Source organism: Rhamphochromis longiceps, linkage group LG9, assembly GCF_057381845.1.
Source record: "Rhamphochromis longiceps isolate RC_006_pf linkage group LG9, R_longiceps_female_GT1.1, whole genome shotgun sequence".
NCBI lineage: Eukaryota > Metazoa > Chordata > Actinopteri > Cichliformes > Cichlidae > Rhamphochromis > Rhamphochromis longiceps.
The window spans coordinates 6,992,539-7,020,167 of NC_140565.1; positions in this window are offsets into that span (position 1 = coordinate 6,992,539).

Here is a 27,629-nt window from a genome sequence, read left to right on the forward strand (position 1 = left end):
AAATGCATGTAACAGTGAGAAACGCACTGTCTTGGCGAAATAAAGCGTTTTTGTACAACTTCATATAAATAGCTGTAACTTTTGATAGAAGACTCGGATACACATGTTTATGGCTTTATCTTATAGAACTCAAGGTCCCCGTGCTGGGAAACCAGGATTTGCAGCTGTTTGAGCTAAGATTTTCAAGTTATACACATAATGAAAACCTATACTTTGTTTCGGTCAAGTTCCCCATTCAAATGCATGTAACAGTGAGAAACGCACTGTCTTGGCGAAATAAAGCGTTTTTGTACAACTTCATATAAATCGCTGTAACTTTTGATAGAAGACTCAGACAAACATGTTTATGGCTTTATCTTATAGAACTCAATATCCCCGTGCTGGGTAAACAGAACAGGTTTTGCAGCCGTTTGAGCTAAGATTTTAAAATTATTCACATAATGAAAACCTATACTTTCTTTCGGTCAAGTTCCCCATTCAAATGCATGTAACAGTGAGAAACGCATTGTCTTGGCGAAAGAAAGCGTTTTTGTACAACTTCATATAAATCGCTGTAACTTTTGATAGAAGACTCGGATACACATGTTTATGGCTTTATCTTATAGAACTCAAGGTCCCCGTGCTGGGAAATCAGGATTTGCAGCTGTTTGAGCTAAGATTTTCAAGTTATACACAAAATGAAAACCTATACTTTGTTTCGGTCGAGTTCCCATTCAAATGCATGTAACAGTGAGAAACGCACTGTCTTGGCGAAATAAAGCGTTTTTGTACAACTTCATATAAATCGCTGTAACTTTTGATAGAAGACTCGGATACACATGTTTATGGCTTTATCTTATAGAACTCAAGGTCCCCGTGCTGGGCAAACAGGATTTGCAGCTGTTTGAGCTAAGATTTTCAAGTTATACACATAATGAAAACCTATACTTTGTTTCGGTCAAGTTCCCCATTCAAATGCATGTAACAGTGAGAAACGCACTGTCTTGGCGAAATAAAGCGTTTTTGTACAACTTCATATAAATCGCTGTAACTTTTGATAGAAGACTCAGACAAACATGTTTATGGCTTTATCTTATAGAACTCAATATCCCCGTGCTGGGTAAACAGAACAGGTTTTGCAGCCGTTTGAGCTAAGATTTTAAAATTATTCACATAATGAAAACCTATACTTTCTTTCGGTCAAGTTCCCCATTCAAATGCATGTAACAGTGAGAAACGCATTGTCTTGGCGAAAGAAAGCGTTTTTGTACAACTTCATATAAATCGCTGTAACTTTTGATAGAAGACTCGGATACACATGTTTATGGCTTTATCTTATAGAACTCAAGGTCCCCGTGCTGGGCAAACAGGTTTTGCAGCTGTTTGAGCTAAGATTTTAAAATTATTCACATAATGAAAACCTATACTTTGTCTCAGGCGAGTTTCCCATTCAAATGCATGTAACAGTGAGAAACGCATTGTCTTGGCGAAATAAAGCGTTTTTGAACAACTTCATATAAATCGCTGTAACTTTTGATAGAAGACTTAGACAAACATGTTTATGGCTTTATCTTATAGAACTCAAGGTCCCCGTGCTGGGAAAACAGGATTTGCAGCTGTTTGAGCTAAGATTTTCAAGTTATACACATAATGAAAACCTATACTTTGTTTCGGTCAAGTTCCCCATTCAAATGCATGTAACAGTGAGAAACGCACTGTCTTGGCGAAATAAAGCGTTTTTGTACAACTTCATATAAATCGCTGTAACTTTTGATAGAAGACTCGGACACACATGTTTATGGCTTTATCTTATAGAACTCAAGGTCCCCGTGCTGGGAAAACAGGATTTGCAGCTGTTTGAGCTAAGATTTTCAAGTTATACACATAATGAAAACCTATACTTTGTTTCGGTCGAGTTCCCATTCAAATGCATGTAACAGTGAGAAACGCACTGTCTTGGCGAAATAAAGCGTTTTTGTACAACTTCATATAAATCGCTGTAACTTTTGATAGAAGACTCGGATACACATGTTTATGGCTTTATCTTATAGAACTCAAGGTCCCCGTGCTGGGCAAACAGGTTTTGCAGCTGTTTGAGCTAAGATTTTAAAATTATTCACATAATGAAAACCTATACTTTGTCTCAGGCGAGTTTCCCATTCAAATGCATGTAACAGTGAGAAACGCATTGTCTTGGCGAAATAAAGCGTTTTTGAACAACTTCATATAAATCGCTGTAACTTTTGATAGAAGACTCAGACAAACATGTTTATGGCTTTATCTTATAGAACTCAATATCCCATGCTGGGCAAACAGGTTTTGCAGCCGTTTGAGCTAAGATTTTAAAATTATTCACATAATGAAAACCTATACTTTGTTTCGGTCAAGTTCCCCATTCAAATGCATGTAACAGTGAGAAACGCACTGTCTTGGCGAAATAAAGCGTTTTTGAACAACTTCATATAAATCGCTGTAACTTTTGATAGAAGACTTAGACAAACATGTTTATGGCTTTATCTTATAGAACTCAAGGTCCCCGTGCTGGGAAAACAGGATTTGCAGCTGTTTGAGCTAAGATTTTCAAGTTATACACATAATGAAAACCTATACTTTGTTTCGGTCAAGTTCCCCATTCAAATGCATGTAACAGTGAGAAACGCACTGTCTTGGCGAAATAAAGCGTTTTTGTACAACTTCATATAAATCGCTGTAACTTTTGATAGAAGACTCGGACACACATGTTTATGGCTTTATCTTATAGAACTCAAGGTCCCCGTGCTGGGAAAACAGGATTTGCAGCTGTTTGAGCTAAGATTTTAAAATTATTCACATAATGAAAACCTATACTTTGTCTCAGGCGAGTTTCCCATTCAAATGCATGTAACAGTGAGAAACGCATTGTCTTGGCGAAATAAAGCGTTTTTGTACAACTTCATATAAATCGCTGTAACTTTTGATAGAAGACTCAGACAAACATGTTTATGGCTTTATCTTATAGAACTCAAGGTCCCCGTGCTGGGAAAACAGGATTTGCAGCTGTTTGAGCTAAGATTTTCAAGTTATACACATAATGAAAACCTATACTTTGTTTCGGTCAAGTTCCCCATTCAAATGCATGTAACAGTGAGAAACGCACTGTCTTGGCGAAATAAAGCGTTTTTGTACAACTTCATATAAATAGCTGTAACTTTTGATAGAAGACTCGGACACACATGTTTATGGCTTTATCTTATAGAACTCAAGGTCCCCGTGCTGGGAAAACAGGATTTGCAGCTGTTTGAGCTAAGATTTTCAAGTTATACACATAATGAAAACCTATACTTTGTTTCGGTCGAGTTCCCATTCAAATGCATGTAACAGTGAGAAACGCACTGTCTTGGCGAAATAAAGCATTTTTGTACAACTTCATATAAATCGCTGTAACTTTTGATAGAAGACTCGGATACACATGTTTATGGCTTTATCTTATAGAACTCAAGGTCCCCGTGCTGGGAAAACAGGATTTGCAGCTGTTTGAGCTATGATTTTCAAGTTATACACATAATGAAAACCTATACTTTGTTTCGGTCGAGTTCCCATTCAAATGCATGTAACAGTGAGAAACGCACTGTCTTGGCGAAAGAAAGCGTTTTTGTACAACTTCATATAAATAGCTGTAACTTTTGATAGAAGACTCGGATACACATGTTTATGGCTTTATCTTATAGAACTCAAGGTCCCCGTGCTGGGCAAACAGGTTTTGCAGCTGTTTGAGCTAAGATTTTAAAATTATTCACATAATGAAAACCTATACTTTGTCTCAGGCGAGTTTCCCATTCAAATGCATGTAACAGTGAGAAACGCACTGTCTTGGCGAAATAAAGCGTTTTTGTACAACTTCATATAAATAGCTGTAACTTTTGATAGAAGACTCGGATACACATGTTTATGGCTTTATCTTATAGAACTCAAGGTCCCCGTGCTGGGCAAACAGGATTTGCAGCTGTTTGAGCTAAGATTTTCAAGTTATACACATAATGAAAACCTATACTTTGTTTCGGTCAAGTTCCCCATTCAAATGCATGTAACAGTGAGAAACGCATTGTCTTGGCGAAATAAAGCGTTTTTGTACAACTTCATATAAATCGCTGTAACTTTTGATAGAAGACTCGGATACACATGTTTATGGCTTTATCTTATAGAACTCAAGGTCCCCGTGCTGGGAAACCAGGGTTTGCAGCTGTTTGAGCTAAGATTTTCAAGTTATACACATAATGAAAACCTATACTTTGTTTCGGTCAAGTTCCCCATTCAAATGCATGTAACAGTGAGAAACGCACTGTCTTGGCGAAAGAAAGCGTTTTTGTACAACTTCATATAAATCGCTGTAACTTTTGATGGAAGACTCAGACAAACATGTTTATGGCTTTATCTTATAGAACTCAATATCCCCGTGCTGGGCAAACAGAACAGGTTTTGCAGCCGTTTGAGCTAAGATTTTAAAATTATTCACATAATGAAAACCTATACTTTGTTTCGGTCGAGTTCCCATTCAAATGCATGTAACAGTGAGAAACGCACTGTCTTGGCGAAAGAAAGCGTTTTTGTACAACTTCATATAAATCGCTGTAACTTTTGATAGAAGACTCGGATACACATGTTTATGGCTTTATCTTATAGAACTCAAGGTCCCCGTGCTGGGAAAACAGGATTTGCAGCTGTTTGAGCTAAGATTTTCAAGTTATACACATAATGAAAACCTATACTTTGTTTCGGTCAAGTTCCCCATTCAAATGCATGTAACAGTGAGAAACGCATTGTCTTGGCGAAATAAAGCGTTTTTGTACAACTTCATATAAATCGCTGTAACTTTTGATAGAAGACTCGGATACACATGTTTATGGCTTTATCTTATAGAACTCAAGGTCCCCGTGCTGGGAAAATAGGCTTTGCAGCTGTTTGAGCTAAGATTTTCAAATTATACACATAATGAAAACCTATACTTTGTTTTGGTCGAGTTCCCCATTCAAATGCATGTAACAGTGAGAAACGCACTGACTTGGCGAAAGAAAGCGTTTTTGTACAACTTCATATAAATAGCTGTAACTTTTGATAGAAGACTCGGATACACATGTTTATGGCTTTATCTTATAGAACTCAAGGTCCCCGTGCTGGGAAAATAGGCTTTGCAGCTGTTTGAGCTAAGATTTTCAAGTTATACACATAATGAAAACCTATACTTTGTTTTGGTCGAGTTCCCCATTCAAATGCATGTAACAGTGAGAAACGCACTGACTTGGCGAAAGAAAGCGTTTTTGTACAACTTCATATAAATAGCTGTAACTTTTGATAGAAGACTCGGATACACATGTTTATGGCTTTATCTTATAGAACTCAAGGTCCCCGTGCTGGGCAAACAGGTTTTGCAGCTGTTTGAGCTAAGATTTTCAAGTTATACACATAATGAAAACCTATACTTTGTTTTGGTCGAGTTCCCCATTCAAATGCATGTAACAGTGAGAAACGCATTGACTTGGCGAAAGAAAGCGTTTTTGTACAACTTCATATAAATAGCTGTAACTTTTGATAGAAGACTCAGACAAACATGTTTATGGCTTTATCTTATAGAACTCAAGGTCCCCGTGCTGGGCAAACAGGTTTTGCAGCTGTTTGAGCTAAGATTTTCAAGTTATACACATAATGAAAACCTATACTTTGTTTCGGTCAAGTTCCCCATTCAAATGCATGTAACAGTGAGAAACGCATTGTCTTGGCGAAATAAAGCGTTTTTGTACAACTTCATATAAATCGCTGTAACTTTTGATAGAAGACTCAGATACACATGTTTATGGCTTTATCTTATAGAACTCAAGGTCCCCGTGCTGGGCAAACAGGTTTTGCAGCTGTTTGAGCTAAGATTTTCAAGTTATACACATAATGAAAACCTATACTTTGTTTCGGTCGAGTTCCCCATTCAAATGCATGTAACAGTGAGAAACGTACTGTCTTGGCGAAAGAAAGCGTTTTTGTACAACTTCATATAAATAGCTGTAACTTTTGATAGAAGACTCAGACAAACATGTTTATGGCTTTATCTTATAGAACTCAAGGTCCCCGTGCTGGGAAAATAGGCTTTGCAGCTGTTTGAGCTAAGATTTTCAAGTTATACACATAATGAAAACCTATACTTTGTTTTGGTCGAGTTCCCCATTCAAATGCATGTAACAGTGAGAAACGCACTGACTTGGCGAAAGAAAGCGTTTTTGTACAACTTCATATAAATAGCTGTAACTTTTGATAGAAGACTCGGATACACATGTTTATGGCTTTATCTTATAGAACTCAAGGTCCCCGTGCTGGGAAAACAGGATTTGCAGCTGTTTGAGCTAAGATTTTCAAGTTATACACATAATGAAAACCTATACTTTGTTTCAGGCGAGTTCCCCATTCAAATGCATGTAACAGTGAGAAACGCATTGACTTGGCGAAAGAAAGCGTTTTTGTACAACTTCATATAAATAGCTGTAACTTTTGATAGAAGACTCAGACAAACATGTTTATGGCTTTATCTTATAGAACTCAAGGTCCCCGTGCTGGGAAAACAGGATTTGCAGCTGTTTGAGCTATGATTTTCAAGTTATACACATAATGAAAACCTATACTTTGTTTCGGTCGAGTTCCCCATTCAAATGCATGTAACAGTGAGAAACGTACTGTCTTGGCGAAAGAAAGCGTTTTTGTACAACTTCATATAAATAGCTGTAACTTTTGATAGAAGACTCAGACAAACATGTTTATGGCTTTATCTTATAGAACTCAAGGTCCCCGTGCTGGGAAAATAGGCTTTGCAGCTGTTTGAGCTAAGATTTTCAAGTTATACACATAATGAAAACCTATACTTTGTTTTGGTCGAGTTCCCCATTCAAATGCATGTAACAGTGAGAAACGCACTGACTTGGCGAAAGAAAGCGTTTTTGTACAACTTCATATAAATAGCTGTAACTTTTGATAGAAGACTCGGATACACATGTTTATGGCTTTATCTTATAGAACTCAAGGTCCCCGTGCTGGGCAAACAGGTTTTGCAGCTGTTTGAGCTAAGATTTTCAAGTTATACACATAATGAAAACCTATACTTTGTTTTGGTCGAGTTCCCCATTCAAATGCATGTAACAGTGAGAAACGCATTGACTTGGCGAAAGAAAGCGTTTTTGTACAACTTCATATAAATAGCTGTAACTTTTGATAGAAGACTCAGACAAACATGTTTATGGCTTTATCTTATAGAACTCAAGGTCCCCGTGCTGGGAAAACAGGATTTGCAGCTGTTTGAGCTATGATTTTCAAGTTATACACATAATGAAAACCTATACTTTGTTTCGGTCGAGTTCCCCATTCAAATGCATGTAACAGTGAGAAACGTACTGTCTTGGCGAAAGAAAGCGTTTTTGTACAACTTCATATAAATAGCTGTAACTTTTGATAGAAGACTCAGACAAACATGTTTATGGCTTTATCTTATAGAACTCAAGGTCCCCGTGCTGGGAAAATAGGCTTTGCAGCTGTTTGAGCTAAGATTTTCAAGTTATACACATAATGAAAACCTATACTTTGTTTTGGTCGAGTTCCCCATTCAAATGCATGTAACAGTGAGAAACGCACTGACTTGGCGAAAGAAAGCGTTTTTGTACAACTTCATATAAATAGCTGTAACTTTTGATAGAAGACTCAGACAAACATGTTTATGGCTTTATCTTATAGAACTCAAGGTCCCCGTGCTGGGAAAACAGGATTTGCAGCCGTTTGAGCTATGATTTTCAAGTTATACACATAATGAAAACCTATACTTTGTTTCGGTCGAGTTCCCATTCAAATGCATGTAACAGTGAGAAACGCACTGTCTTGGCGAAAGAAAGCGTTTTTGTACAACTTCATATAAATAGCTGTAACTTTTGATAGAAGACTCGGATACACATGTTTATGGCTTTATCTTATAGAACTCAATATCCCCGTGCTGGGCAAACAGAACAGGTTTTGCAGCCGTTTGAGCTAAGATTTTAAAATTATTCACATAATGAAAACCTATACTTTGTCTCAGGCGAGTTTCCCATTCAAATGCATGTAACAGTGAGAAACGCACTGTCTTGGCGAAATAAAGCGTTTTTGTACAACTTCATATAAATAGCTGTAACTTTTGATAGAAGACTCGGACAAACATATTTATGGCTTTATCTTATAGAACTCAAGGTCCCCGTGCTGGGAAAACAGGATTTGCAGCTGTTTGAGCTAAGATTTTCAAGTTATACACATAATGAAAACCTATACTTTGTTTTGGTCAAGTTCCCCATTCAAATGCATGTAACAGTGAGAAAAGCACTGTCTTGGCGAAATAAAGCGTTTTTGTACAACCATATAAATCGCTGTAACTTTTGATAGAAGACTCGGATACACATGTTTATGGCTTTATCTTATAGAACTCAAGGTCCCCGTGCTGGGAAAACAGGATTTGCAGCTGTTTGAGCTATGATTTTCAAGTTATACACATAATGAAAACCTATACTTTGTTTCGGTCGAGTTCCCATTCAAATGCATGTAACAGTGAGAAACGCACTGTCTTGGCGAAAGAAAGCGTTTTTGTACAACTTCATATAAATAGCTGTAACTTTTGATAGAAGACTCGGATACACATGTTTATGGCTTTATCTTATAGAACTCAAGGTCCCCGTGCTGGGCAAACAGGTTTTGCAGCTGTTTGAGCTAAGATTTTCAAGTTATACACATAATGAAAACCTATACTTTGTTTCGGTCGAGTTCCCCATTCAAATGCATGTAACAGTGAGAAACGTACTGTCTTGGCGAAAGAAAGCGTTTTTGTACAACTTCATATAAATAGCTGTAACTTTTGATAGAAGACTCAGACAAACATGTTTATGGCTTTATCTTATAGAACTCAAGGTCCCCGTGCTGGGAAAATAGGCTTTGCAGCTGTTTGAGCTAAGATTTTCAAGTTATACACATAATGAAAACCTATACTTTGTTTTGGTCGAGTTCCCCATTCAAATGCATGTAACAGTGAGAAACGCACTGACTTGGCGAAAGAAAGCGTTTTTGTACAACTTCATATAAATAGCTGTAACTTTTGATAGAAGACTCGGATACACATGTTTATGGCTTTATCTTATAGAACTCAAGGTCCCCGTGCTGGGCAAACAGGTTTTGCAGCTGTTTGAGCTAAGATTTTCAAGTTATACACATAATGAAAACCTATACTTTGTTTTGGTCGAGTTCCCCATTCAAATGCATGTAACAGTGAGAAACGCATTGACTTGGCGAAAGAAAGCGTTTTTGTACAACTTCATATAAATAGCTGTAACTTTTGATAGAAGACTCAGACAAACATGTTTATGGCTTTATCTTATAGAACTCAAGGTCCCCGTGCTGGGAAAACAGGATTTGCAGCTGTTTGAGCTAAGATTTTCAAGTTATACACATAATGAAAACCTATACTTTGTTTCGGTCGAGTTCCCATTCAAATGCATGTAACAGTGAGAAACGCACTGTCTTGGCGAAAGAAAGCGTTTTTGTACAACTTCATATAAATAGCTGTAACTTTTGATAGAAGACTCGGATACACATGTTTATGGCTTTATCTTATAGAACTCAAGGTCCCCGTGCTGGGAAAATAGGCTTTGCAGCTGTTTGAGCTAAGATTTTCAAGTTATACACATAATGAAAACCTATACTTTGTTTTGGTCGAGTTCCCCATTCAAATGCATGTAACAGTGAGAAACGCACTGACTTGGCGAAAGAAAGCGTTTTTGTACAACTTCATATAAATAGCTGTAACTTTTGATAGAAGACTCGGATACACATGTTTATGGCTTTATCTTATAGAACTCAAGGTCCCCGTGCTGGGCAAACAGGTTTTGCAGCTGTTTGAGCTAAGATTTTCAAGTTATACACATAATGAAAACCTATACTTTGTTTTGGTCGAGTTCCCCATTCAAATGCATGTAACAGTGAGAAACGCATTGACTTGGCGAAAGAAAGCGTTTTTGTACAACTTCATATAAATAGCTGTAACTTTTGATAGAAGACTCAGACAAACATGTTTATGGCTTTATCTTATAGAACTCAAGGTCCCCGTGCTGGGAAAACAGGATTTGCAGCTGTTTGAGCTAAGATTTTCAAGTTATACACATAATGAAAACCTATACTTTGTTTCGGTCGAGTTCCCATTCAAATGCATGTAACAGTGAGAAACGCACTGTCTTGGCGAAAGAAAGCGTTTTTGTACAACTTCATATAAATAGCTGTAACTTTTGATAGAAGACTCGGATACACATGTTTATGGCTTTATCTTATAGAACTCAATATCCCCGTGCTGGGTAAACAGAACAGGTTTTGCAGCCGTTTGAGCTAAGATTTTAAAATTATTCACATAATGAAAACCTATACTTTGTTTCAGGCGAGTTTCCCATTCAAATGCATGTAACAGTGAGAAACGCACTGTCTTGGCGAAATAAAGCGTTTTTGTACAACTTCATATAAATAGCTGTAACTTTTGATAGAAGACTCGGACAAACATATTTATGGCTTTATCTTATAGAACTCAAGGTCCCCGTGCTGGGAAAACAGGATTTGCAGCTGTTTGAGCTAAGATTTTCAAGTTATACACATAATGAAAACCTATACTTTGTTTTGGTCAAGTTCCCCATTCAAATGCATGTAACAGTGAGAAACGCACTGTCTTGGCGAAATAAAGCGTTTTTGTACAACTTCATATAAATCGCTGTAACTTTTGATAGAAGACTCGGATACACATGTTTATGGCTTTATCTTATAGAACTCAAGGTCCCCGTGCTGGGAAAACAGGATTTGCAGCTGTTTGAGCTATGATTTTCAAGTTATACACATAATGAAAACCTATACTTTGTTTCGGTCGAGTTCCCCATTCAAATGCATGTAACAGTGAGAAACGTACTGTCTTGGCGAAAGAAAGCGTTTTTGTACAACTTCATATAAATAGCTGTAACTTTTGATAGAAGACTCAGACAAACATGTTTATGGCTTTATCTTATAGAACTCAAGGTCCCCGTGCTGGGAAAATAGGCTTTGCAGCTGTTTGAGCTAAGATTTTCAAGTTATACACATAATGAAAACCTATACTTTGTTTTGGTCGAGTTCCCCATTCAAATGCATGTAACAGTGAGAAACGCACTGACTTGGCGAAAGAAAGCGTTTTTGTACAACTTCATATAAATAGCTGTAACTTTTGATAGAAGACTCGGATACACATGTTTATGGCTTTATCTTATAGAACTCAATATCCCCGTGCTGGGCAAACAGAACAGGTTTTGCAGCCGTTTGAGCTAAGATTTTAAAATTATTCACATAATGAAAACCTATACTTTGTTTCAGGCGAGTTTCCCATTCAAATGCATGTAACAGTGAGAAACGCACTGTCTTGGCGAAATAAAGCGTTTTTGTACAACTTCATATAAATAGCTGTAACTTTTGATAGAAGACTCGGACAAACATATTTATGGCTTTATCTTATAGAACTCAAGGTCCCCGTGCTGGGAAAACAGGATTTGCAGCTGTTTGAGCTAAGATTTTCAAGTTATACACATAATGAAAACCTATACTTTGTTTTGGTCAAGTTCCCCATTCAAATGCATGTAACAGTGAGAAACGCACTGTCTTGGCGAAATAAAGCGTTTTTGTACAACTTCATATAAATCGCTGTAACTTTTGATAGAAGACTCGGATACACATGTTTATGGCTTTATCTTATAGAACTCAAGGTCCCCGTGCTGGGAAAACAGGATTTGCAGCTGTTTGAGCTATGATTTTCAAGTTATACACATAATGAAAACCTATACTTTGTTTCGGTCGAGTTCCCCATTCAAATGCATGTAACAGTGAGAAACGTACTGTCTTGGCGAAAGAAAGCGTTTTTGTACAACTTCATATAAATAGCTGTAACTTTTGATAGAAGACTCAGACAAACATGTTTATGGCTTTATCTTATAGAACTCAAGGTCCCCGTGCTGGGAAAATAGGCTTTGCAGCTGTTTGAGCTAAGATTTTCAAGTTATACACATAATGAAAACCTATACTTTGTTTTGGTCGAGTTCCCCATTCAAATGCATGTAACAGTGAGAAACGCACTGACTTGGCGAAAGAAAGCGTTTTTGTACAACTTCATATAAATAGCTGTAACTTTTGATAGAAGACTCGGATACACATGTTTATGGCTTTATCTTATAGAACTCAAGGTCCCCGTGCTGGGCAAACAGGTTTTGCAGCTGTTTGAGCTAAGATTTTCAAGTTATACACATAATGAAAACCTATACTTTGTTTTGGTCGAGTTCCCCATTCAAATGCATGTAACAGTGAGAAACGCATTGACTTGGCGAAAGAAAGCGTTTTTGTACAACTTCATATAAATAGCTGTAACTTTTGATAGAAGACTCAGACAAACATGTTTATGGCTTTATCTTATAGAACTCAAGGTCCCCGTGCTGGGAAAACAGGATTTGCAGCTGTTTGAGCTATGATTTTCAAGTTATACACATAATGAAAACCTATACTTTGTTTCGGTCGAGTTCCCCATTCAAATGCATGTAACAGTGAGAAACGCACTGTCTTGGCGAAAGAAAGCGTTTTTGTACAACTTCATATAAATAGCTGTAACTTTTGATAGAAGACTCGGATACACATGTTTATGGCTTTATCTTATAGAACTCAATATCCCCGTGCTGGGCAAACAGAACAGGTTTTGCAGCCGTTTGAGCTAAGATTTTAAAATTATTCACATAATGAAAACCTATACTTTGTCTCAGGCGAGTTTCCCATTCAAATGCATGTAACAGTGAGAAACGCACTGTCTTGGCGAAATAAAGCGTTTTTGTACAACTTCATATAAATAGCTGTAACTTTTGATAGAAGACTTGGACAAACATATTTATGGCTTTATCTTATAGAACTCAAGGTCCCCGTGCTGGGAAAACAGGATTTGCAGCTGTTTGAGCTAAGATTTTCAAGTTATACACATAATGAAAACCTATACTTTGTTTTGGTCAAGTTCCCCATTCAAATGCATGTAACAGTGAGAAACGCACTGTCTTGGCGAAATAAAGCGTTTTTGTACAACTTCATATAAATCGCTGTAACTTTTGATAGAAGACTCGGATACACATGTTTATGGCTTTATCTTATAGAACTCAAGGTCCCCGTGCTGGGAAAACAGGATTTGCAGCTGTTTGAGCTATGATTTTCAAGTTATACACATAATGAAAACCTATACTTTGTTTCGGTCGAGTTCCCCATTCAAATGCATGTAACAGTGAGAAACGTACTGTCTTGGCGAAAGAAAGCGTTTTTGTACAACTTCATATAAATAGCTGTAACTTTTGATAGAAGACTCAGACAAACATGTTTATGGCTTTATCTTATAGAACTCAAGGTCCCCGTGCTGGGAAAATAGGCTTTGCAGCTGTTTGAGCTAAGATTTTCAAGTTATACACATAATGAAAACCTATACTTTGTTTTGGTCGAGTTCCCCATTCAAATGCATGTAACAGTGAGAAACGCACTGACTTGGCGAAAGAAAGCGTTTTTGTACAACTTCATATAAATAGCTGTAACTTTTGATAGAAGACTCGGATACACATGTTTATGGCTTTATCTTATAGAACTCAAGGTCCCCGTGCTGGGCAAACAGGTTTTGCAGCTGTTTGAGCTAAGATTTTCAAGTTATACACATAATGAAAACCTATACTTTGTTTTGGTCGAGTTCCCCATTCAAATGCATGTAACAGTGAGAAACGCATTGACTTGGCGAAAGAAAGCGTTTTTGTACAACTTCATATAAATAGCTGTAACTTTTGATAGAAGACTCAGACAAACATGTTTATGGCTTTATCTTATAGAACTCAAGGTCCCCGTGCTGGGAAAACAGGATTTGCAGCTGTTTGAGCTATGATTTTCAAGTTATACACATAATGAAAACCTATACTTTGTTTCGGTCGAGTTCCCCATTCAAATGCATGTAACAGTGAGAAACGCACTGTCTTGGCGAAAGAAAGCGTTTTTGTACAACTTCATATAAATAGCTGTAACTTTTGATAGAAGACTCGGATACACATGTTTATGGCTTTATCTTATAGAACTCAATATCCCCGTGCTGGGCAAACAGAACAGGTTTTGCAGCCGTTTGAGCTAAGATTTTAAAATTATTCACATAATGAAAACCTATACTTTGTCTCAGCCGAGTTTCCCATTCAAATGCATGTAACAGTGAGAAACGCACTGTCTTGGCGAAATAAAGCGTTTTTGTACAACTTCATATAAATAGCTGTAACTTTTGATAGAAGACTTGGACAAACATATTTATGGCTTTATCTTATAGAACTCAAGGTCCCCGTGCTGGGAAAACAGGATTTGCAGCTGTTTGAGCTAAGATTTTCAAGTTATACACATAATGAAAACCTATACTTTGTCTCAGGCGAGTTTCCCATTCAAATGCATGTAACAGTGAGAAAAGCACTGTCTTGGCGAAATAAAGCGTTTTTGTACAACTTCATATAAATCGCTGTAACTTTTGATAGAAGACTCGGATACACATGTTTATGGCTTTATCTTATAGAACTCAAGGTCCCCGTGCTGGGAAAACAGGATTTGCAGCTGTTTGAGCTATGATTTTCAAGTTATACACATAATGAAAACCTATACTTTGTTTCGGTCGAGTTCCCATTCAAATGCATGTAACAGTGAGAAACGCACTGTCTTGGCGAAAGAAAGCGTTTTTGTACAACTTCATATAAATAGCTGTAACTTTTGATAGAAGACTCAGACAAACATGTTTATGGCTTTATCTTATAGAACTCAAGGTCCCCGTGCTGGGAAAATAGGCTTTGCAGCTGTTTGAGCTAAGATTTTCAAGTTATACACATAATGAAAACCTATACTTTGTTTTGGTCGAGTTCCCCATTCAAATGCATGTAACAGTGAGAAACGCACTGACTTGGCGAAAGAAAGCGTTTTTGTACAACTTCATATAAATAGCTGTAACTTTTGATAGAAGACTCGGATACACATGTTTATGGCTTTATCTTATAGAACTCAAGGTCCCCGTGCTGGGCAAACAGGTTTTGCAGCTGTTTGAGCTAAGATTTTCAAGTTATACACATAATGAAAACCTATACTTTGTTTTGGTCGAGTTCCCCATTCAAATGCATGTAACAGTGAGAAACGCATTGACTTGGCGAAAGAAAGCGTTTTTGTACAACTTCATATAAATAGCTGTAACTTTTGATAGAAGACTCAGACAAACATGTTTATGGCTTTATCTTATAGAACTCAAGGTCCCCGTGCTGGGAAAACAGGATTTGCAGCTGTTTGAGCTATGATTTTCAAGTTATACACATAATGAAAACCTATACTTTGTTTCGGTCGAGTTCCCCATTCAAATGCATGTAACAGTGAGAAACGTACTGTCTTGGCGAAAGAAAGCGTTTTTGTACAACTTCATATAAATAGCTGTAACTTTTGATAGAAGACTCAGACAAACATGTTTATGGCTTTATCTTATAGAACTCAAGGTCCCCGTGCTGGGAAAATAGGCTTTGCAGCTGTTTGAGCTAAGATTTTCAAGTTATACACATAATGAAAACCTATACTTTGTTTTGGTCGAGTTCCCCATTCAAATGCATGTAACAGTGAGAAACGCACTGTCTTGGCGAAAGAAAGCGTTTTTGTACAACTTCATATAAATAGCTGTAACTTTTGATAGAAGACTCGGATACACATGTTTATGGCTTTATCTTATAGAACTCAAGGTCCCCGTGCTGGGCAAACAGGTTTTGCAGCGGTTTGAGCTAAGATTTTCAAGTTATACACATAATGAAAACCTATACTTTGTTTTGGTCGAGTTCCCCATTCAAATGCATGTAACAGTGAGAAACGCATTGACTTGGCGAAAGAAAGCGTTTTTGTACAACTTCATATAAATAGCTGTAACTTTTGATAGAAGACTCGGACAAACATGTTTATGGCTTTATCTTATAGAACTCAAGGTCCCCGTGCTGGGAAAACAGGATTTGCAGCTGTTTGAGCTATGATTTTCAAGTTATACACATAATGAAAACCTATACTTTGTTTCGGTCGAGTTCCCATTCAAATGCATGTAACAGTGAGAAACGCACTGTCTTGGCGAAAGAAAGCGTTTTTGTACAACTTCATATAAATAGCTGTAACTTTTGATAGAAGACTCGGATACACATGTTTATGGCTTTATCTTATAGAACTCAATATCCCCGTGCTGGGCAAACAGAACAGGTTTTGCAGCCGTTTGAGCTAAGATTTTAAAATTATTCACATAATGAAAACCTATACTTTGTCTCAGGCGAGTTTCCCATTCAAATGCATGTAACAGTGAGAAACGCACTGTCTTGGCGAAATAAAGCGTTTTTGTACAACTTCATATAAATAGCTGTAACTTTTGATAGAAGACTCGGACAAACATATTTATGGCTTTATCTTATAGAACTCAAGGTCCCCGTGCTGGGAAAACAGGATTTGCAGCTGTTTGAGCTAAGATTTTCAAGTTATACACATAATGAAAACCTATACTTTGTTTTGGTCAAGTTCCCCATTCAAATGCATGTAACAGTGAGAAACGCACTGTCTTGGCGAAATAAAGCGTTTTTGTACAACTTCATATAAATCGCTGTAACTTTTGATAGAAGACTCGGATACACATGTTTATGGCTTTATCTTATAGAACTCAAGGTCCCCGTGCTGGGAAAACAGGATTTGCAGCTGTTTGAGCTATGATTTTCAAGTTATACACATAATGAAAACCTATACTTTGTTTCGGTCGAGTTCCCATTCAAATGCATGTAACAGTGAGAAACGCACTGTCTTGGCGAAAGAAAGCGTTTTTGTACAACTTCATATAAATAGCTGTAACTTTTGATAGAAGACTCGGATACACATGTTTATGGCTTTATCTTATAGAACTCAAGGTCCCCGTGCTGGGCAAACAGGTTTTGCAGCTGTTTGAGCTAAGATTTTCAAGTTATACACATAATGAAAACCTATACTTTGTTTCGGTCGAGTTCCCCATTCAAATGCATGTAACAGTGAGAAACGTACTGTCTTGGCGAAAGAAAGCGTTTTTGTACAACTTCATATAAATAGCTGTAACTTTTGATAGAAGACTCAGACAAACATGTTTATGGCTTTATCTTATAGAACTCAAGGTCCCCGTGCTGGGAAAATAGGCTTTGCAGCTGTTTGAGCTAAGATTTTCAAGTTATACACATAATGAAAACCTATACTTTGTTTTGGTCGAGTTCCCCATTCAAATGCATGTAACAGTGAGAAACGCACTGACTTGGCGAAAGAAAGCGTTTTTGTACAACTTCATATAAATAGCTGTAACTTTTGATAGAAGACTCGGATACACATGTTTATGGCTTTATCTTATAGAACTCAAGGTCCCCGTGCTGGGCAAACAGGTTTTGCAGCTGTTTGAGCTAAGATTTTCAAGTTATACACATAATGAAAACCTATACTTTGTTTTGGTCGAGTTCCCCATTCAAATGCATGTAACAGTGAGAAACGCATTGACTTGGCGAAAGAAAGCGTTTTTGTACAACTTCATATAAATAGCTGTAACTTTTGATAGAAGACTCAGACAAACATGTTTATGGCTTTATCTTATAGAACTCAAGGTCCCCGTGCTGGGAAAACAGGATTTGCAGCTGTTTGAGCTATGATTTTCAAGTTATACACATAATGAAAACCTATACTTTGTTTCGGTCGAGTTCCCCATTCAAATGCATGTAACAGTGAGAAACGTACTGTCTTGGCGAAAGAAAGCGTTTTTGTACAACTTCATATAAATAGCTGTAACTTTTGATAGAAGACTCAGACAAACATGTTTATGGCTTTATCTTATAGAACTCAAGGTCCCCGTGCTGGGAAAATAGGCTTTGCAGCTGTTTGAGCTAAGATTTTCAAGTTATACACATAATGAAAACCTATACTTTGTTTTGGTCGAGTTCCCCATTCAAATGCATGTAACAGTGAGAAACGCACTGACTTGGCGAAAGAAAGCGTTTTTGTACAACTTCATATAAATAGCTGTAACTTTTGATAGAAGACTCGGATACACATGTTTATGGCTTTATCTTATAGAACTCAAGGTCCCCGTGCTGGGCAAACAGGTTTTGCAGCTGTTTGAGCTAAGATTTTCAAGTTATACACATAATGAAAACCTATACTTTGTTTTGGTCGAGTTCCCCATTCAAATGCATGTAACAGTGAGAAACGCACTGTCTTGGCGAAAGAAAGCGTTTTTGTACAACTTCATATAAATCGCTGTAACTTTTGATAGAAGACTCGGATACACATGTTTATGGCTTTATCTTATAGAACTCAATATCCCCGTGCTGGGCAAACAGAACAGGTTTTGCAGCCGTTTGAGCTAAGATTTTAAAATTATTCACATAATGAAAACCTATACTTTGTCTCAGGCGAGTTTCCCATTCAAATGCATGTAACAGTGAGAAACGCACTGTCTTGGCGAAATAAAGCGTTTTTGTACAACTTCATATAAATAGCTGTAACTTTTGATAGAAGACTCGGACAAACATATTTATGGCTTTATCTTATAGAACTCAAGGTCCCCGTGCTGGGAAAACAGGATTTGCAGCTGTTTGAGCTAAGATTTTCAAGTTATACACATAATGAAAACCTATACTTTGTTTTGGTCAAGTTCCCCATTCAAATGCATGTAACAGTGAGAAACGCACTGTCTTGGCGAAATAAAGCGTTTTTGTACAACTTCATATAAATCGCTGTAACTTTTGATAGAAGACTCGGATACACATGTTTATGGCTTTATCTTATAGAACTCAAGGTCCCCGTGCTGGGAAAACAGGATTTGCAGCTGTTTGAGCTATGATTTTCAAGTTATACACATAATGAAAACCTATACTTTGTTTCGGTCGAGTTCCCATTCAAATGCATGTAACAGTGAGAAACGCACTGTCTTGGCGAAAGAAAGCGTTTTTGTACAACTTCATATAAATAGCTGTAACTTTTGATAGAAGACTCGGATACACATGTTTATGGCTTTATCTTATAGAACTCAAGGTCCCCGTGCTGGGCAAACAGGTTTTGCAGCTGTTTGAGCTAAGATTTTCAAGTTATACACATAATGAAAACCTATACTTTGTTTCGGTCGAGTTCCCCATTCAAATGCATGTAACAGTGAGAAACGTACTGTCTTGGCGAAAGAAAGCGTTTTTGTACAACTTCATATAAATAGCTGTAACTTTTGATAGAAGACTCAGACAAACATGTTTATGGCTTTATCTTATAGAACTCAAGGTCCCCGTGCTGGGAAAATAGGCTTTGCAGCTGTTTGAGCTAAGATTTTCAAGTTATACACATAATGAAAACCTATACTTTGTTTTGGTCGAGTTCCCCATTCAAATGCATGTAACAGTGAGAAACGCACTGACTTGGCGAAAGAAAGCGTTTTTGTACAACTTCATATAAATAGCTGTAACTTTTGATAGAAGACTCGGATACACATGTTTATGGCTTTATCTTATAGAACTCAAGGTCCCCGTGCTGGGCAAACAGGTTTTGCAGCTGTTTGAGCTAAGATTTTCAAGTTATACACATAATGAAAACCTATACTTTGTTTTGGTCGAGTTCCCCATTCAAATGCATGTAACAGTGAGAAACGCATTGACTTGGCGAAAGAAAGCGTTTTTGTACAACTTCATATAAATAGCTGTAACTTTTGATAGAAGACTCAGACAAACATGTTTATGGCTTTATCTTATAGAACTCAAGGTCCCCGTGCTGGGAAAACAGGATTTGCAGCTGTTTGAGCTATGATTTTCAAGTTATACACATAATGAAAACCTATACTTTGTTTCGGTCGAGTTCCCCATTCAAATGCATGTAACAGTGAGAAACGTACTGTCTTGGCGAAAGAAAGCGTTTTTGTACAACTTCATATAAATAGCTGTAACTTTTGATAGAAGACTCAGACAAACATGTTTATGGCTTTATCTTATAGAACTCAAGGTCCCCGTGCTGGGAAAATAGGCTTTGCAGCTGTTTGAGCTAAGATTTTCAAGTTATACACATAATGAAAACCTATACTTCGTTTTGGTCGAGTTCCCCATTCAAATGCATGTAACAGTGAGAAACGCACTGACTTGGCGAAAGAAAGCGTTTTTGTACAACTTCATATAAATAGCTGTAACTTTTGATAGAAGACTCGGATACACATGTTTATGGCTTTATCTTATAGAACTCAAGGTCCCCGTGCTGGGCAAACAGGTTTTGCAGCTGTTTGAGCTAAGATTTTCAAGTTATACACATAATGAAAACCTATACTTTGTTTTGGTCGAGTTCCCCATTCAAATGCATGTAACAGTGAGAAACGCATTGACTTGGCGAAAGAAAGCGTTTTTGTACAACTTCATATAAATAGCTGTAACTTTTGATAGAAGACTCAGACAAACATGTTTATGGCTTTATCTTATAGAACTCAAGGTCCCCGTGCTGGGAAAACAGGATTTGCAGCTGTTTGAGCTATGATTTTCAAGTTATACACATAATGAAAACCTATACTTTGTTTCGGTCGAGTTCCCATTCAAATGCATGTAACAGTGAGAAACGCACTGTCTTGGCGAAAGAAAGCGTTTTTGTACAACTTCATATAAATAGCTGTAACTTTTGATAGAAGACTCGGATACACATGTTTATGGCTTTATCTTATAGAACTCAATATCCCCGTGCTGGGCAAACAGAACAGGTTTTGCAGCCGTTGGAGCTAAGATTTTAAAATTATTCACATAATGAAAACCTATACTTTGTCTCAGGCGAGTTTCCCATTCAAATGCATGTAACAGTGAGAAACGCACTGTCTTGGCGAAATAAAGCGTTTTTGTACAACTTCATATAAATCGCTGTAACTTTTGATAGAAGACTCGGATACACATGTTTATGGCTTTATCTTATAGAACTCAAGGTCCCCGTGCTGGGAAAACAGGATTTGCAGCTGTTTGAGCTAGGATTTTCAAGTTATACACATAATGAAAACCTATACTTTGTTTCGGTCGAGTTCCCATTCAAATGCATGTAACAGTGAGAAACGCACTGTCTTGGCGAAAGAAAGCGTTTTTGTACAACTTCATATAAATAGCTGTAACTTTTGATAGAAGACTCGGATACACATGTTTATGGCTTTATCTTATAGAACTCAATATCCCCGTGCTGGGCAAACAGGTTTTGCAGCTGTTTGAGCTAAGATTTTAAAATTATTCACATAATGAAAACCTATACTTTGTCTCAGGCGAGTTTCCCATTCAAATGCATGTAACAGTGAGAAACGCATTGTCTTGGCGAAATAAAGCGTTTTTGAACAACTTCATATAAATCGCTGTAACTTTTGATAGAAGACTTAGACAAACATGTTTATGGCTTTATCTTATAGAACTCAAGGTCCCCGTGCTGGGAAAACAGGATTTGCAGCTGTTTGAGCTAAGATTTTCAAGTTATACACATAATGAAAACCTATACTTTGTTTCGGTCAAGTTCCCCATTCAAATGCATGTAACAGTGAGAAACGCACTGTCTTGGCGAAATAAAGCGTTTTTGTACAACTTCATATAAATCGCTGTAACTTTTGATAGAAGACTCGGATACACATGTTTATGGCTTTATCTTATAGAACTCAAGGTCCCCGTGCTGGGAAAACAGGTTTTGCAGCTGTTTGAGCTAAGATTTTCAAGTTATACACATAATGAAAACCTATACTTTGTTTTGGTCGAGTTCCCCATTCAAATGCATGTAACAGTGAGAAACGCACTGACTTGGCGAAAGAAAGCGTTTTTGTACAACTTCATATAAATAGCTGTAACTTTTGATAGAAGACTCAGACAAACATGTTTATGGCTTTATCTTATAGAACTCAAGGTCCCCGTGCTGGGAAAACAGGATTTGCAGCTGTTTGAGCTATGATTTTCAAGTTATACACATAATGAAAACCTATACTTTGTTTCGGTCGAGTTCCCATTCAAATGCATGTAACAGTGAGAAACGCACTGTCTTGGCGAAAGAAAGCGTTTTTGTACAACTTCATATAAATAGCTGTAACTTTTGATAGAAGACTCGGATACACATGTTTATGGCTTTATCTTATAGAACTCAATATCCCCGTGCTGGGCAAACAGAACAGGTTTTGCAGCCGTTTGAGCTAAGATTTTAAAATTATTCACATAATGAAAACCTATACTTTGTTTCGGTCAAGTTCCCCATTCAAATGCATGTAACAGTGAGAAACGCATTGTCTTGGCGAAATAAAGCGTTTTTGTACAACTTCATATAAATCGCTGTAACTTTTGATAGAAGACTCAGATACACATGTTTATGGCTTTATCTTATAGAACTCAAGGTCCCCGTGCTGGGCAAACAGGTTTTGCAGCTGTTTGAGCTAAGATTTTCAAGTTATACACATAATGAAAACCTATACTTTGTTTCGGTCAAGTTCCCCATTCAAATGCATGTAACAGTGAGAAACGCACTGTCTTGGCGAAAGAAAGCGTTTTTGTACAACTTCATATAAATAGCTGTAACTTTTGATAGAAGACTCAGACAAACATGTTTATGGCTTTATCTTATAGAACTCAAGGTCCCCGTGCTGGGAAAATAGGCTTTGCAGCTGTTTGAGCTAAGATTTTCAAGTTATACACATAATGAAAACCTATACTTTGTTTTGGTCAAGTTCCCCATTCAAATGCATGTAACAGTGAGAAACGCACTGTCTTGGCGAAATAAAGCGTTTTTGTACAACTTCATATAAATCGCTGTAACTTTTGATAGAAGACTCAGATACACATGTTTATGGCTTTATCTTATAGAACTCAAGGTCCCCGTGCTGGGAAAACAGGATTTGCAGCTGTTTGAGCTATGATTTTCAAGTTATACACATAATGAAAACCTATACTTTGTTTCGGTCGAGTTCCCATTCAAATGCATGTAACAGTGAGAAACGCACTGTCTTGGCGAAAGAAAGCGTTTTTGTACAACTTCATATAAATAGCTGTAACTTTTGATAGAAGACTCGGATACACATGTTTATGGCTTTATCTTATAGAACTCAATATCCCCGTGCTGGGCAAACAGAACAGGTTTTGCAGCCGTTTGAGCTAACATTTTAAAATTATTCACATAATGAAAACCTATACTTTGTTTCAGGCGAGTTTCCCATTCAAATGCATGTAACAGTGAGAAACGCACTGACTTGGCGAAATAAAGCGTTTTTGTACAACTTCATATAAATAGCTGTAACTTTTGATAGAAGACTCGGACAAGCATGTTTATTGCTTTATCTTATAGAACTCAAGGTCCCCGTGCTGGGAAAACAGGATTTGCAGCTGTTTGAGCTAAGATTTTCAAGTTATACACATAATGAAAACCTATACTTTGTTTCGGTCGAGTTCCCATTCAAATGCATGTAACAGTGAGAAACGCACTGTCTTGGCGAAAGAAAGCGTTTTTGTACAACTTCATATAAATAGCTGTAACTTTTGATAGAAGACTCAGACAGACATGTTTATGGCTTTATCTTATAGAACTCAAGGTCCCCGTGCTGGGAAAACAGGATTTGCAGCTGTTTGAGCTAAGATTTTCAAGTTATACACATAATGAAAACCTATACTTTGTTTCGGTCAAGTTCCCCATTCAAATGCATGTAACAGTGAGAAACGCACTGTCTTGGCGAAATAAAGCGTTTTTGTACAACTTCATATAAATCGCTGTAACTTTTGATAGAAGACTCAGATACACATGTTTATGGCTTTATCTTATAGAACTCAAGGTCCCCGTGCTGGGCAAACAGGTTTTGCAGCTGTTTGAGCTAAGATTTTCAAGTTATACACATAATGAAAACCTATACTTTGTTTCGGTCGAGTTCCCCATTCAAATGCATGTAACAGTGAGAAACGCACTGTCTTGGCGAAATAAAGCGTTTTTGTACAACTTCATATAAATAGCTGTAACCTTTGATAGAAGACTCAGACAAACATGTTTATGGCTTTATCTTATAGAACTCAAGGTCCCCGTGCTGGGAAAACAGGATTTGCAGCTGTTTGAGCTAAGATTTTCAAGTTATACACATAATGAAAACCTATACTTTGTTTCGGTCAAGTTCCCCATTCAAATGCATGTAACAGTGAGAAACGCATTGTCTTGGCGAAATAAAGCGTTTTTGTACAACTTCATATAAATCGCTGTAACTTTTGATAGAAGACTCAGATACACATGTTTATGGCTTTATCTTATAGAACTCAAGGTCCCCGTGCTGGGCAAACAGGTTTTGCAGCTGTTTGAGCTAAGATTTTCAAGTTATACACATAATGAAAACCTATACTTTGTTTTGGTCGAGTTCCCCATTCAAATGCATGTAACAGTGAGAAACGCACTGACTTGGCGAAAGAAAGCGTTTTTGTACAACTTCATATAAATAGCTGTAACTTTTGATAGAAGACTCAGACAAACATGTTTATGGCTTTATCTTATAGAACTCAAGGTCCCCGTGCTGGGAAAACAGGATTTGCAGCTGTTTGAGCTATGATTTTCAAGTTATACACATAATGAAAACCTATACTTTGTTTCGGTCGAGTTCCCATTCAAATGCATGTAACAGTGAGAAACGCACTGTCTTGGCGAAAGAAAGCGTTTTTGTACAACTTCATATAAATAGCTGTAACTTTTGATAGAAGACTCGGACAAGCATGTTTATGGCTTTATCTTATAGAACTCAAGGTCCCCGTGCTGGGAAAACAGGATTTGCAGCTGTTTGAGCTAAGATTTTCAAGTTATACACATAATGAAAACCTATACTTTGTTTCGGTCGAGTTCCCATTCAAATGCATGTAACAGTGAGAAACGCACTGTCTTGGCGAAAGAAAGCGTTTTTGTACAACTTCATATAAATAGCTGTAACTTTTGATAGAAGACTCAGACAGACATGTTTATGGCTTTATCTTATAGAACTCAAGGTCCCCGTGCTGGGAAAACAGGATTTGCAGCTGTTTGAGCTAAGATTTTCAAGTTATACACATAATGAAAACCTATACTTTGTTTCGGTCAAGTTCCCCATTCAAATGCATGTAACAGTGAGAAACGCACTGTCTTGGCGAAATAAAGCGTTTTTGTACAACTTCATATAAATCGCTGTAACTTTTGATAGAAGACTCAGATACACATGTTTATGGCTTTATCTTATAGAACTCAAGGTCCCCGTGCTGGGCAAACAGGTTTTGCAGCTGTTTGAGCTAAGATTTTCAAGTTATACACATAATGAAAACCTATACTTTGTTTCGGTCGAGTTCCCCATTCAAATGCATGTAACAGTGAGAAACGCACTGTCTTGGCGAAATAAAGCGTTTTTGTACAACTTCATATAAATAGCTGTAACCTTTGATAGAAGACTCAGACAAACATGTTTATGGCTTTATCTTATAGAACTCAAGGTCCCCGTGCTGGGAAAACAGGATTTGCAGCTGTTTGAGCTAAGATTTTCAAGTTATACACATAATGAAAACCTATACTTTGTTTCGGTCAAGTTCCCCATTCAAATGCATGTAACAGTGAGAAACGCATTGTCTTGGCGAAATAAAGCGTTTTTGTACAACTTCATATAAATCGCTGTAACTTTTGATAGAAGACTCAGATACACATGTTTATGGCTTTATCTTATAGAACTCAAGGTCCCCGTGCTGGGCAAACAGGTTTTGCAGCTGTTTGAGCTAAGATTTTCAAGTTATACACATAATGAAAACCTATACTTTGTTTTGGTCGAGTTCCCCATTCAAATGCATGTAACAGTGAGAAACGCACTGACTTGGCGAAAGAAAGCGTTTTTGTACAACTTCATATAAATAGCTGTAACTTTTGATAGAAGACTCAGACAAACATGTTTATGGCTTTATCTTATAGAACTCAAGGTCCCCGTGCTGGGAAAACAGGATTTGCAGCTGTTTGAGCTATGATTTTCAAGTTATACACATAATGAAAACCTATACTTTGTTTCGGTCGAGTTCCCATTCAAATGCATGTAACAGTGAGAAACGCACTGTCTTGGCGAAAGAAAGCGTTTTTGTACAACTTCATATAAATAGCTGTAACTTTTGATAGAAGACTCGGATACACATGTTTATGGCTTTATCTTATAGAACTCAAGGTCCCCGTGCTGGGAAAACAGGATTTGCAGCTGTTTGAGCTAAGATTTTCAAGTTATACACATAATGAAAACCTATACTTTGTTTCGGTCGAGTTCCCATTCAAATGCATGTAACAGTGAGAAACGCACTGTCTTGGCGAAAGAAAGCGTTTTTGTACAACTTCATATAAATAGCTGTAACTTTTGATAGAAGACTCGGATACACATGTTTATGGCTTTATCTTATAGAACTCAAGGTCCCCGTGCTGGGCAAACAGGTTTTGCAGCTGTTTGAGCTAAGATTTTAAAATTATTCACATAATGAAAACCTATACTTTGTCTCAGGCGAGTTTCCCATTCAAATGCATGTAACAGTGAGAAACGCATTGTCTTGGCGAAATAAAGCGTTTTTGAACAACTTCATATAAATCGCTGTAACTTTTGATAGAAGACTTAGACAAACATGTTTATGGCTTTATCTTATAGAACTCAAGGTCCCCGTGCTGGGAAAACAGGATTTGCAGCTGTTTGAGCTAAGATTTTCAAGTTATACACATAATGAAAACCTATACTTTGTTTCGGTCAAGTTCCCCATTCAAATGCATGTAACAGTGAGAAACGCACTGTCTTGGCGAAATAAAGCGTTTTTGTACAACTTCATATAAATCGCTGTAACTTTTGATAGAAGACTCGGATACACATGTTTATGGCTTTATCTTATAGAACTCAAGGTCCCCGTGCTGGGAAAACAGGTTTTGCAGCTGTTTGAGCTAAGATTTTCAAGTTATACACATAATGAAAACCTATACTTTGTTTTGGTCGAGTTCCCCATTCAAATGCATGTAACAGTGAGAAACGCACTGACTTGGCGAAAGAAAGCGTTTTTGTACAACTTCATATAAATAGCTGTAACTTTTGATAGAAGACTCGGATACACATGTTTATGGCTTTATCTTATAGAACTCAATATCCCCGTGCTGGGCAAACAGAACAGGTTTTGCAGCCGTTTGAGCTAAGATTTTAAAATTATTCACATAATGAAAACCTATACTTTGTCTCAGGCGAGTTTCCCATTCAAATGCATGTAACAGTGAGAAACGCACTGTCTTGGCGAAATAAAGCGTTTTTGTACAACTTCATATAAATAGCTGTAACTTTTGATAGAAGACTCGGACAAACATATTTATGGCTTTATCTTATAGAATTCAAGGTCCCCGTGCTGGGAAAACAGGATTTGCAGCTGTTTGAGCTAAGATTTTCAAGTTATACACATAATGAAAACCTATACTTTGTTTTGGTCAAGTTCCCCATTCAAATGCATGTAACAGTGAGAAACGCACTGTCTTGGCGAAATAAAGCGTTTTTGTACAACTTCATATAAATCGCTGTAACTTTTGATAGAAGA